The sequence below is a fragment of the Bos grunniens genome, chromosome 5, assembly GCF_055505025.1.
Source record: "Bos grunniens cultivar Pamir isolate PY7600 chromosome 5, Bosgru_T2T1.0, whole genome shotgun sequence".
In the NCBI taxonomy this organism is placed as follows: domain Eukaryota; kingdom Metazoa; phylum Chordata; class Mammalia; order Artiodactyla; family Bovidae; genus Bos; species Bos grunniens.
In genome coordinates this window covers 64,773,989-64,787,478 of record NC_141169.1, presented here as the reverse complement: position 1 = coordinate 64,787,478, position 13,490 = coordinate 64,773,989, and the positions used below count along the sequence as shown (strand labels likewise).

General features: G+C 38.7%; 1 protein-coding gene across 8 annotated transcripts in view; it reads left to right on the top strand.

The window, feature by feature from the left end:
* Positions 1-13,490, top strand: part of ANKS1B (ankyrin repeat and sterile alpha motif domain containing 1B) — a 1,153,827-nt gene that overhangs the window by 252,289 nt on the left and 888,048 nt on the right. The gene's annotated exons all lie outside the window — the stretch shown is intronic.

Below are 13,490 nucleotides of genomic sequence, written 5' to 3'. Positions count from 1 at the left end.
TTCCCAGCTATTGATAGTGGTAAAAGAACCCACCTGCCAATGTAGGAGACATAAGAGAAACCAGTTCAGTTCCTGGGTTGGGATGATCCCCTGGAGGAGGACATGGCAACCCATTCTTGTATTCTTGCTTGGAGAATCCCATGGACAGAGGAGCTTGGCAGGCTATGGTCCACAGAATCACGAAGAGTAGGACATTACTGAAGCGACATAACACACACTCACAACATATCTAATGTCTATTGTAGGTTCAAAACAGTATTTAATATTCTAGTCTTATTTTCTATTGCATTATGTTTTTTATGGACCAAAACTGATTATATTAGTCTTTTATTTACATTCTCTTTTTATATCATAAAGTTAAGAAATTATGTTCTGCAGATTTTTGGTAAAATGTACTTACTCATTTTTAAAATAATTGTGAAGCAATGTTTATTGTGTAGTTTGCTCCAACCAATAATATGAATCATGGAAGTCACCCAAAAGTATCAAATCATTAGTCTAAACCATCTGTCCCATTTCTGTAACAGTGCTATGTCCTTAACCTACCCTTGATTATGTTAACAGAATGTGTAAAACCCCCAGTTCCTATTCCTATTTGTTCTACTTTGATTTAGTGTCATTATGACCTAGAGTTAATCAGTTTTCTGCTGATCCAACAGATTTAATGTCTAATTTGTCTTCATTTACTTGTCAATGGAAAACGGTGCAGTTGTAAGTTTTGTTACTTTATGATGGTCTAATTGATAAACATTTCAATCACATTCTTTGCTTTTCTAAAATGTTGCTTTCATATAATTGAACAACTGTGTGCATCCTAGGTTGCTTCAGTTGTGTCCAGCTCTTTGCAACCCCATTGTCTGTAACCTGCTAGGCTCCTCTGTCCTTGGGATTTTCCAGACAAGAGGATTACAGTGGGTTGCCATTTTCTCCTTCAGGTGATATTCTGGATCCAGGTATCAAATCTGGGCCTTAGACATTGGCAGGTGGATTCTTTACCACTAAGCCATCTGGGAAGACCAATTGAACAACTAACTCCCCTGAAAATGGGTGAAAATACAGTATAATAGAAAGAATTGAAATATAGAGATGAAGACTAGCAAGTGATATATACTATTTATATCAAATATGGTAAAATTTGTCATTTAAGAGTAATAATTTTTATCTTAATTTTTGATGGTAGAACTATATTGAAAATACTTTTTCATGTATTTTCCTAATCAAACATACTTTTAATGTTCAGTTTTTCAGCCTCCCCCCCACCCCACCCCCACCACCACACATACATGAAGACATGGATATTTACATACTCACTGCAATGAGAAATGAGAAATGCAATGAGAGGATTTCTATTTTATTATTGTTAAAAGAGGCAACAGAGAAAGGGAAAGGACCAGAGTTGTCAAGTCAAAAGTATATGCATATAATGTGCCCAGAACAGTGCTAGTCTGGTTACATCAAAATATAAAATATTGTCTCTACAATCATAAAGGTAAGATATTCTTAATGTAACATCTAGCAAATAGTTCAAAACAATAGAGTTGTCAAGATCACCTGCACTATGGGAATTCAGAGAAGAGAAATAGTCTCTGAAACCTTTCCTTGTTTATGATCATATAGAATTAATAGAAAAATATTTGCGCCTTGGTAAGTGTTGAACCTGTTTTAAATTACCCATTTCCCATAATTGAGCACTAATTTATTATTTCTGTCTCATCTCCTCACTATGCTTTTCCTCATATCTGAGTTGCTAAACATGATCAGTGCATTCACACTGCCGTGATCATGTAATTCTTCTGCCTCATTATTATCCCCCTCTTACCCTCTCAACAAAATCTTTATCTCATTAGCTGCTGTTGCTGAAATGCAAGAACTTCTCTGAGTTCTCTCCTCCTCTCTCCACAATTGGAAATAATTGCTCCTTTTCTATACCTCCTAATACCTTTTTTCTGTGTCTCTTTAATGCTCATAATTTTGGCTTAGTTTTATTGTTTGATTACTTATCTACATATCTTTTTACAGTTTCAGTTTAGAGTTTATGACATATTTATCTTTGTTTTTCTTCACCCTCATGCTTAGTCTTGTAGGTAGTAGTTGTTGGTCAATAGGTATTCGGTTGACCAAAACATTTGTTCAGCTTATTCCATAAGATCTTACAGGAAAACTCCGACAAACTTCTTGTTCAACCCAATACTTTAAAATTTTAATGCATTTGTTTGATGTAGGGGATGTGATTTTAATAAATTAAATTAAAGGTGGCGCTAGTGGTAAGGAACCCGCCTGCCAGTGCAGGCAACGTAAGAGACCCAGGTTCGATCCCTGGTTTGGGAAGATCCCCTGGAGAAGGAAATGGCAACCCACTCCAGTATTCATGCCTCGACAGAGGAGCCTGGTAAGCTATAGACCATGAGGTCGCACAGAGTTGGACACGACTGAAATGACTTAGCACACACACATATAATTAAGTTTTATATTAATTAACATTTCTCCCACAGAGAAGTTTAGGCCCAGATGGTTCACTAGTAAGAACCCTTTTGGAAAACAAAGAATGAGGGTTGTTCCCAAGTTGTTATATTTAGTCAAGATTACTGTGATACCAAAGTCATTACACAAAAGAAAAATTATACATCAATACTACTCATGAGTATGGTGTCAAAAAATTTTTGATCAAATAGTAACAAACCAAACACAGCATTTTATTAAAAATATTATACATCGTGATCAAATTGGGTATATGTTGGAAAGGCAATGTTTTTCTTTTCAACATCCTAAAGTCAATATAATTCACCACATTAATAGAATAAAGGAGAAAAATGGAAAAATGTATGACCATGTAAATAGTTGTAGTAAAAGCATCTACCCATGATACAAAGTTTCAGTAAACTGAGAATAGAAGGAAATTCCTCAACCTATAAAAGGTCTGTCTACAAAAATGCCACAGTTATGATACTTCATAACGCTGAAGGACTGAATGTTTTTGACTTAAGATTAGAAACAAGACAAAGATGTTTACTCTTGCCATTTTTATTCATTTCTGTACTGGACGTATCGGGCAGTGCAGTACAATAAGGGTGAGAAATAAAAGCATACAAATTTCAAAGAAAGAAGTAAAGCTCTGTTTTATTCATGGATGATATGATCTTTAACAGAGAAAATTCTAATAAATTCACAAAAAGGCACTAAAATATATGTTTAACTGGGTGCAAGATCATTAATTGTTTGCTTTTACATGAAGAACAATTGAAAATTAAAATTAATCTAATGATACCATTGAAAATATTTTCCAAAAACTTGAAATGCATGTTTATCCCTACAAATTTAACAAGATATGTGAAAACTGGTGTACTGAATGAGGACTGTAAAAGCATTGTAGATGAAAAATAAAAAAGACCTAATGTAGGGAGAGATATACCATGTTCATAAATTGGAAGAATAAATATTGTTATGATATCTGTTCCTCCAAAATTCTACTATAAACTCAATGAAATTCCAAACAAAATCCAAGTAGGCTGTTTTTTCAGACACTGATGTGTTCTAAAATGTGTATGCAAAGTCAGGGCTTAGAATAGCCAAAAAATTTTTGAAAAACAACAAATTGGAAGGATTCTCTGATTCCAGACTTACTATAAAGCTACAGTAGTCAAATCAACATGGCAGTGGCATGAGGAGAGAGTGAAAGATCAATGGAACAGAATAGAGAGAGGGTGGAAATATTAATACACCATCACATATGTGGTCGGGCCCACCCCATCCTTGCTCGGCCCTCCAGCTGCCCCGGTGGCCCACCCCCATCCCTCTTGGACCTCAAGTCCTTCTCCCCACCGACTACTTCTCCCTGCCATCCCAGGAGCCTGGTGCCCAGCTCTAGTCACACAGGGGAGCACAGCCGAGAATGTAAGGTTACTGAGGAATGAAGGATTGCGGGCTCCTGCAAACAACAGCTTTATGAGTATGGCAAAGGAAGATGGCAGAGTAGAAAGATGTGCACTCATCTTCTCCTGAGAGAACTCCAACATTACAACTTGCTGCTGAACAACCATGGACAGGAGAATGTTTGATCCCACCAAAAAAACGTATTCCACATCCAAGAGCAAAGGGGAAGCTCCAGCAAGATGGTAGGAGGGATGAAATCACATTTAGAATCAAACTCCATACCCACCAGAGACACTCAGAGGGCTCAAACAAACCTTGTGTGCACCAGGACCCAAAGACCCCACAGAGACTGAGCCAGAAAGTGTTTGAGTGTCTCCTGTGGAGGTACGGATGAGCAGTGGCCTGCAGCAGGGACAGGGGCTCTGGGTGCAGCAGACCTGGGTATGGCATAAGCCCTCTTGGAGGAGGTGGCCATTAACCCCACCATAGAGCTGCCAGAACTTACACGGGGCTGCGGAAACAGACTCTTGGATGGCACAAACAAAACCTTGTGCTCACCAGGACCCAGAAGAAAGAAGCCATGACCCCCCAAAAGATTGACCCAGACTTGTCTGTGAGTATCCAGGAGTCTCTGGCAGAGGCATGGGTCAGTAGTGGCCTGCTGCAGGTCAGGGGTACTCAGTGCAGCAGTGCGTGCATGGGACTTTTTGAAGAAGGTTGCCATTATCTTCATTACCTGGACCATAGTTTGGCCTCAGTTCAAAAAACAGGGAGGGAACACAGCCCTGCCCACCACAGAAAATTGGATTAAAGATTTACTGAGCATGGCCCCACCCATCAGAACAAGACCCAATTTCCCCCTCAGTCTCTCCCATCAGCAAGCTTCCATAAGCTTCTTATCTTTACCCACCAGAGGGCCAACCACAAGCACAGACAACTAATCAAATGAATGAAAACCACAATCACAGACAACTAATCAAACGGATCACATGGACCACAGCCTTGTCTAACTCAGTGAAACTATGAGCCATGCTGTATAGGGCCACCCAAGATGGATGGGTCATGGTGGAGAGTTCTGACAAAATGTGGTCCACTGGAGAGGGAATGGCAAACCACTTCAGTATGCTTGCCTTGAGAATCCCATGAACTGTATGAAAAAGAAAAAAGATAGGACACTGAAAGATGAACTCCCCAGGTTGGTAAGTGCCCAATATGCTACTGGAGATCAGTGGAGAAATAATTCCAGAAAGAATGAAGAGACAGAGCCAAAGCAAAAACAACACCCAGTTGTGGATTTGACTGGTGATAGAAGTAAAGTCCAATGCTGTAAAGAACAATATTGCATAGGAACCTGGAATGTTAGGTCCATGAATCAAGGTAAATTGGAAGTGGTCAAACAGGAGACGGCAAGAGTGAATATCAACATTTTAGGAATCAATGAACTAAAAAGGACTGGAATGGGTGAATTTCACTCAGAGGACTATTATATCTACTACTTTAGACAAGAATCCCTTATAAGAAATGGAATAGCCATCATAATCAACAAGAGTCTGAAATGCAGTACCCTCGATGAAATCTCAAATGACAGAAAGATCTCTGTTTGTTTCCAAGGCAAACCATTCAATAACACGGTAATCCAAGTCTATGCCTGACCAGTAATCCTTAAAGCTGAAGTTGAACAGTTCTATGAAGACCTACAAGACCTTCTAGAACTAACACCAAAAAAAAAGATGTCCTTTTCATTACAATATGGGACTAGAATGCAAAAGTAGGAAGTCAAGAAACAACTGTAGTAACACGCAAATTTGGCCTTGGAGTACAAAATGAAGCAGGGAAAAGGCTAACAGTTTTGCCAAGAGAACGCACTAGTCACACCCTCTTCCAACAACACAAGAGAACACTCTACACATGGACATCACCAGATGGTCAATACTGAAATCAGATTGATTATATTCTTTGCAGCCAAAGATGGAGAAACTCTATACAGTCGGCAAAAACAAGACCAAGAGCTGACTGTGGTTGATCATGAACTCCTTATTGCCAAATTCAGACTTAAATTGAAGAAAGCAGGTAAAACCACAAGACCATTCAGGTATGATCTAAATCAAATCCCTTACAATTATACAGTGGAAGTGAGAACTAGATTCAAGGGATTAGATCTGATAGACAGAGTGCCTGAAGAACTGTGGATAGAGGTTCATGACATTGTACAGGAGCCAGTGTTCAAGACCACCCCCAAGAAAAAGAAATGCAAAAAGGCAAAATGGCTGTCTGAGGAGGTCTTAAAAATAGTTGAGAAAAGAAGAGAAGTGAAAAGCAAAGGAGAGAAGGAAAGATATACCCATTTCAATGCACAGTTCCAAAGAATAGCAAGGAGAGATAAGACAGCCTTCCTCAGCAATCAGTGCAAAGAAATAGAGGAAAAAAATAGAATGGGAAAGACTAGAGATCTCTTCAAGAAAATTAGAGATACCATGGGAATATTTCATGCAAAGATGGGCTCAATGAAGGACAGAAATGGAATGGATCTAACAGAAGCAGAAGATATTAAGAAGAGGTGGCAAGAATACACAGAAGAACTATACAAAAAAGATCTTCATGACTCAGATAATAACAATAGTGTGACCACTCACCTAGCAACAGACATCCTGGAATGTGAAGTCAAGTGGGCCTTAGAAAGCATCACTACGAACAAAGCTAGTGGAGGTGATGGAATTCCAGTTGAGCTATTTCAAATCCTGAAAGATGATGCTGTGAAAGTGCTGCACTCAGTTGCCAGCAAATTTGGAAACTCAGCTGTGGCCTCAGGACTGGAAAAGGTCAGTTTTCATTCCAACCCCAAAGAAAGGCAATGCCAAAGAATGTTCAAACTGCCACACAATTTTACTCATCTCACACATAGCAAAGTAATGCTCAAAATTCTCCAAGCCAGGCTTCAATAGTCTGTGAACCATAAACTTCAAGGTGTTCAAGCTGGTTTTAGAAAAGACAGAGAAACCAGAGATCAAATTGCCAACATCAGTTGGATCATCAAAAAGCAAGTTCCAGAAAAACATCTACTTCTGCTTTATTGACTATGCCAAAGCCTTTGACTGTGTAGATCACAACAAACTGTGGAAAATTCTTAAAGAAATGGGAATACCAGACCACCTGACCTACCTGCTGATAAATCTGTATGTAGGACAAGAAGCAGCAGTTAGAACTGGACATGGAACAACAGACCAGTTCCAAATCAGGAAAGGAGTACGTCAAGGCTGTATATTGTCACCTTGCTTATTTAACTTATATGCAGAGTACATCATGTGAAATGTCAGGCTGGATGAAGCCCAAGCTGGAATCGAGATTGCCAGGAAAAATATCAATAACCTCAGACAGAGATTCAGATTACACCACCCTTATGGCAGAAAGTGAAGAAGAACCAAAGAGCCTCTTGATGAAAATGAGAGAGCAGAGTGAAAAAGTTGGCTTAAAGCTCAACATTCAGAAAACTAAGATCATGGAATCTGGTCCCTTCACTTCTTGGCAAATAGATGGGGAAATAATAGAAACAGTGAGAGACTATTTTTGGGGACTCCAAAATCACTGCCTATGGTGACTGCAGCCATGAAATTAAAGGATGCTTACTCCTTGGAAGAAAAGCTAAAACAAACCTAGACAGCTTATTAAAAAGCCAGAGACATTACTTTGCCAACAAGAGTCCATCTAGTCAAAGCTATGCTTTTTCCGGTAGTCATGTATGGACATGAGAGTTGGACTACAAAGAAAGCTGAGTGCAGAAGAATTGATGCTTTTGAACTGTGGTGTTGGAGAAGACTCTTGAGAGCCCCTTGGACTGCAAGGAGATCCAACCAGTTCATCCTAAAGGAAATCAGTTTTGAATATTCATTGGAAGGACTGATGCTGAAGTTGAAACTCCAATCCTTTGGCCACCTGATGCAAAGAACTGACTCATTGGGAAAGACCCTGATGCTGGGAAAGATTGAAGGCAGGAGGAGAAGGGGATGACAGAGGATGAGATGGTTGGATGGCATCACTGACTTGGACATGAGTTTGAGTAAGCTCTGGGAGTTGGTGATGGACAGGGAGCCTGGTGTGCTGCATTCCATGGGGTTGCAGAGTCGGACACGACTGAGTGACTGAACTGAACTGAACATATATGGTCAATTGATTTTTTTTTTAAGTTACAGGGCACTTCAGTGGGGAAAGAATAATCTGTTACCAGTGTGGCTGAAACAACTTCTATTATATAAGCAATAATGAACCTCAACCTTTGCCTCATACTGCTATGAAAATTAACTCAATGTGGTTCAAAGACCAAAATGTAAAAGCAAACAATATGAAAACAGAATATAGGAGACTATCTTTGTGACTTGGTGTAGGTGAATTTTTAAAATATATTACTTAAATAGTACAAAGAATGTATGCCCAGAATATAGAATATTTTTAAAGAAAAACTCTTACAATTCTGGACATACAAATGCAGGGAAATGAATCTAAACACAGATCTTACAGTCTTCACAAAAATTAACTCAAAGTAGATTGTAGACCTAAATTTAAAAGCAGAATTATAAAGCTCCTATATTGCAGCATAGGAGAAAATCTACATGACCTCAGGTATAGTGATGACTTTTTAGATTCAATACTAAGGACATGAATCATGAAAGAAATAATTGGTAAGTAGACTTCATTAATAAAATTTCTCCTCTGTGAAAGACAGCGTCAAGAGAAAGAAGAGATAAGCCTAAGATTGGGAGAAAATATTTGTTAAACATATATCTGCTAAAGGACTGTTATCCATAATATACAAAGAACTCTTATAATTTAGCAGTTTGAAAACTAACAACTGACTTAAAAATGGGCCAAGGCCTTTACAGACACTTCATCTAAGAAGATATACAGATGGCAAATAAGCATATGAAAAGATGTCCCATATCATATGTTATCGGGGAAATGCACATTAAAGCCAGAGTGAGGTAGTATTGCACAATTGCTAGAATGGTCAAAATACAGAAACCTGGCAGTACCAAATGCTGACACAAGATGAGCTCAAATGTGAAGCAAGGGAAACTTACTTATTGCTGATGGGGATACAAAATGGTACTGGCACTTAGAAGACAGTTACTACAGAACTAAACCTACCCTTGTCAGATGATCCAGAGCAATCTTGCTTCTTGATATTTATCTAAAGTAGTTGAAAACTTTTGTCTACACAAAAATCTGCACAAGGATGTTTATAGCAGCTTTATTCATAATCGCCAAAACTTGGAAGAAACCAATATGTCTCTCAGTTGGTAAATGGATCAAGTGTGGTACATCCAGACAATGGAATATTAATCAGAGATTTTTTAAAAAGCTATTATTCAGAGCTTTGAAATGAGCTATGAAAAGCCAGGAAAAGGTGTGGAGGAAACTTAAATGTATGTTACAATAAAAAGAAGCCAGTTTGAAAAGGCTATGTTCTATATGATTCTTTATGACATTCTTGAAAGGGCAAACCCATAGAGACAGTAAAAAAGAACAGTGGTTGGGTTCAGAGGGTGAATAGGTGGAACACAGGATCTTTAGGACAGTGAAAATATTCTGTATGTTATCATAATAATATATACATGTCAGTATGAAAGTGAAAGTGAAAGTCACTCCACGGTGTCCAACTCTTTGTGACACTATGGACTCTACTCCATGGAATTCTTCAGGCCAGATACTGGAGTGGGTAGCTGTTCCCTTCTCCAGGGGATCTTCCCAACCCAGGGATCAAACCCAAGTCTCCTGCATTGCAGGCAGATTCTTTACCAGCTGAGCCACCAGGGAAGCCCAAGAATACTGGAGTGGATAGCCTATCACTTCTCCAGCAGATCTTCCCAACCCAGGAATTGAACCAGGGTCTCCTGCATTGCAGGCAGATTCTTTACCAGCTGAGCTACCAGGGAAGTCCACATGTCATTATAAATTTGTATAAACCCTTACAATGTACAGGAGTAAACTGTAATATCAACTATGGACTTTGGATCGTTATAGTGTATCAGTGTAGGTTCATTAATATCAAGTGTAACAAATGGACCTCTGTGGTGGGGGATGTTTATAAAGAGAGCTTTGCATGTCTAGCGGCTTGGGAAGATGGGAAATCTCTGTACCTTCCTCTCAATTTTGCTGTGAACCTTAAATGACTCTAAAAAGAACAGTCTTCATTAAAAAAAAAAGCTTATAATTCAACAGTAAGAAGTCAAATTAACCCAATTAAAAATAGACAAATGATTTGAAAGGGTATTTCACACCAAATCACATGTGTCTGGCCTAGCACAGGAGAAGATACTTAACACGTTGGCAGTCACAGAAGTGGAAATTAAAAGTGCTATGTGGCACCACTACACGTCTGCTGGAATGCCTAAATTAAGTGTTTCCAAGAATGGGAAGATACTAGAACTCTAATATGAATGTAAAGTGTACAAACACTTTGGAAAACATTTTGATAATTTCCTAAAAAGTTTAAAATACACTTACCATGTAACCTGCTATTTTAGGTGTTTACCTAAGAGAAACAGAAGTTTATGTTCACATACAGAATTATATGTGAATGTTCATGGGAACTTTATTCATAACGGCTCCAAACTGGAAACAACCTAAATGTCTATTAAAGGAAGAGTATATAAAAAAGTTTTGATGTATCCATACAGTAAAATACTACTTTGCATTAGAAAGGAATACACTACTGATATGTGAAAAATAAAGGTGTATCTCAAACATATTATGCTGAGCAAAAGAAGCCAGACCTAAAGTGTATACTTTGTGATTTCATTTTTGTGAAGTTCTACAAAGGATCTGTCTAATAGAGTGAGAGAAAAAAGATTTCTGGGCCCAGGAGTCAGTGAGTATTGACCAGGGGTGAGCACAGGGTAACCATTTGTGGTGATGGTTACACAAGTGTATGCTTTTATCAAAAGTTATCAACCTGAATATTAAAAATGGGTGCATATTATGTATGTAAACAATACCTCAGTAAGAAACTATTTGAAAACTAGTATGCTGATACTGCTGCTGCTGCTAAGTCGCTTCAGTCGTGCCTGACTCTTAGCGACCCCGTGGACTTCGGCCCACCAGGCTCCTCCATCTATGGGATTTTCCAGGCAAGAGTACTGGAGTGGGGTGCCATTGCCTTCTCTGGAAAACTAGTATATGTTTATGTAAAATAATCTGTCATGAAGAATAGTGTATTTTCCAAGAGTTGAATATTTTGCCTCTTATACTAAATCCTACAGAAAAAATAAGCTTGAGTCAACTTTCTAAAAGTAACCTTTATCTTTTTGAAATTAGCTTTGACCTCTTGGGCATAAACCTGATATCAATGTAGACTTCTTTGTCTCTCATTTCATAATAATAAACAATATTATTAGGCTAGAGTCAGATAAATGAACAAAAGTTTTAAGAGAGAATAGGAACATATAAATTGATGCTAGTACTCTTATGGCAGAAAATAAAGAACTAAAGAGTCTCTTGATGAAAGTGAAAAACTTGACTTAAAACTCAACATTCAGAAAACTAAGATCATGGCATCCAGTCCCATCACTTCATGGCAAATAGATGGGGAAACAGTGGAAACAGTGAGAGACTTTATTTTTTTGGGCTCCAAGGTCACTGCAGATGGTGACTGCAGCCATGAAATTAAAAGACACTTGCTCCTTAGAAGAAAAGCTATGACCAACCTAGACAGCATATTAAAAAGCAGAGACATTACTTGGCCAACAAAAATCCATCTAGTCAAAGCTATGGTTTTTCCAGTAGTCATGTATGGATGTGAGAGTTGGACTATAAAGAAGGCTGAATGCCAAAGAATTGAAGCTTTTGAACTGTGGTGTTGGAGAAGACTCTTGAGAGTCCCTTGGACTGCAAGGAGATCCAACCAGTCCATCCTAAAGGAAATCAGTTCTGAATATTCATGAGAAGGACTGACACTGAAGCTGAAACTCCAATCCTTTGGCCACCTGATGCAAAGAACTGACTCATTGGAAAAGACCCTGATGATGGGAAAGACTGAAGGCAGGAGGAGAAGGGGACGACAGAGAATGAGATGGTTGGATGGCATCACTGACTTGATGGACATGAGTTTGAGTAAGCTCTGGGAATTGGTGATGGACAGGGAAGCCTGGTATGCTGCAGTCCATGGGGTCTCAAAGAGTTGGACATGACTGAGCGACTGAACTGAAGTGAACTGAGTACTAAAGTAGAATAGCAAACCAAATGAATTCTTTGAAGTTTCCTAGATGGCCATGCAAAGAATGTCTGCTATGTAAAGAGGTAGCAGGTGGGGACACAGTGTGTTGGAACACAGCGTTTTAGAGCAATTACAATGAATGTCTCATGTACTATTAAAAGGAGAACAGTTCTCCTTAATCTAGTTTTTGATATTACTTGCAACTAAAATACTTCCTTTAATAGCAATTCTGTCCTTTAATAAATGTCAATACTGGAGAATCCCCAGGTTTAAAATATCACTGTGTACAGTAATATTATTTTGATGTGTGGATGCTACGAGGTGGACTCAGTGTACTCATTGGCCTAAAGAATTTCTTCTTCCTTTTCCTTGCTGGTATAAATCAGTTTAGGATATATAGGTAACTATAAATCTGAGAGAGATTTCAATTTTCAGAAGACCCTAATGTTGCATCTGTTGTGAATTTCACTAACTTGGGGCAAATGACTGTGGTGAAAAGATAGTATAAGATAGCACTGGAGTTATTCTCAGAAAATTTTAAGCAGAGGTTTCAGTTCAGTTCAGTCGCTCAGTCGTGTCTGACTCTTTGCAACCCCATGAACCTCAGCATGCCAGGCCTCCCTGTCCCATCACCAACTGCTGGAGTCTACCCAAACCCATGTCCATTGAGTTGGTGATGCCATCCAACCGTCTCATCCTCTGTTGTCCCCTTTCCTCCTGCCTTAAATCTTACTAGAATTGCATTTCTCTGCATTATAAAAGGTACAGTAATTTGAAGAGCAGATAAAAAAATTCTATGGGAAGAAACATACACCAAAGAAGATGAAACCATCCTTCTACCCAACCATCATCACAGGGAGACAAATATTTGTTGGGGAGGAGGAATGATTAAGTTGTGCAATTTAAAGTTTAGTCTCCTCAACTACAGAGTTTTTGTTAAACTCTAAATTGCTTGCTAATGGTTGGTATAAAGGCATTCTTTAATGAAATCAAGCAGATGTTGGTTGAGTTCTATGGTAGTTTGAACATGGAATGAATACAGTGAGGGCAAGTGGATATAGAGGAGTCAGAAGATAAAGGACACTAAATTCAAGGTTACAGTTAAATTGGTGCCTTCTAATATCAGTGAGAATGTTCACATTATTAAAATTTTTAGGGCAAGCTGACATTCATTCACTCACTCATTATTTATTTAATCAACACATATGCACTGGTTTGGAGAAGGCAATGGCACCCCACTCCAGTACTTTTGCCTGGAAAATCCCATGAATGGAGAAGCCTGGTAGGCTGCAGTCCATGGGGTTGCTAGAGTTGGACACGACTAAGCAACTTCACTTTCATTTTTCAGTTTCATGCATTGGAGAAGGAAATGGCAACCCACTCCAGTGTTCTTGCCTGGAGAATCCCAGGGACT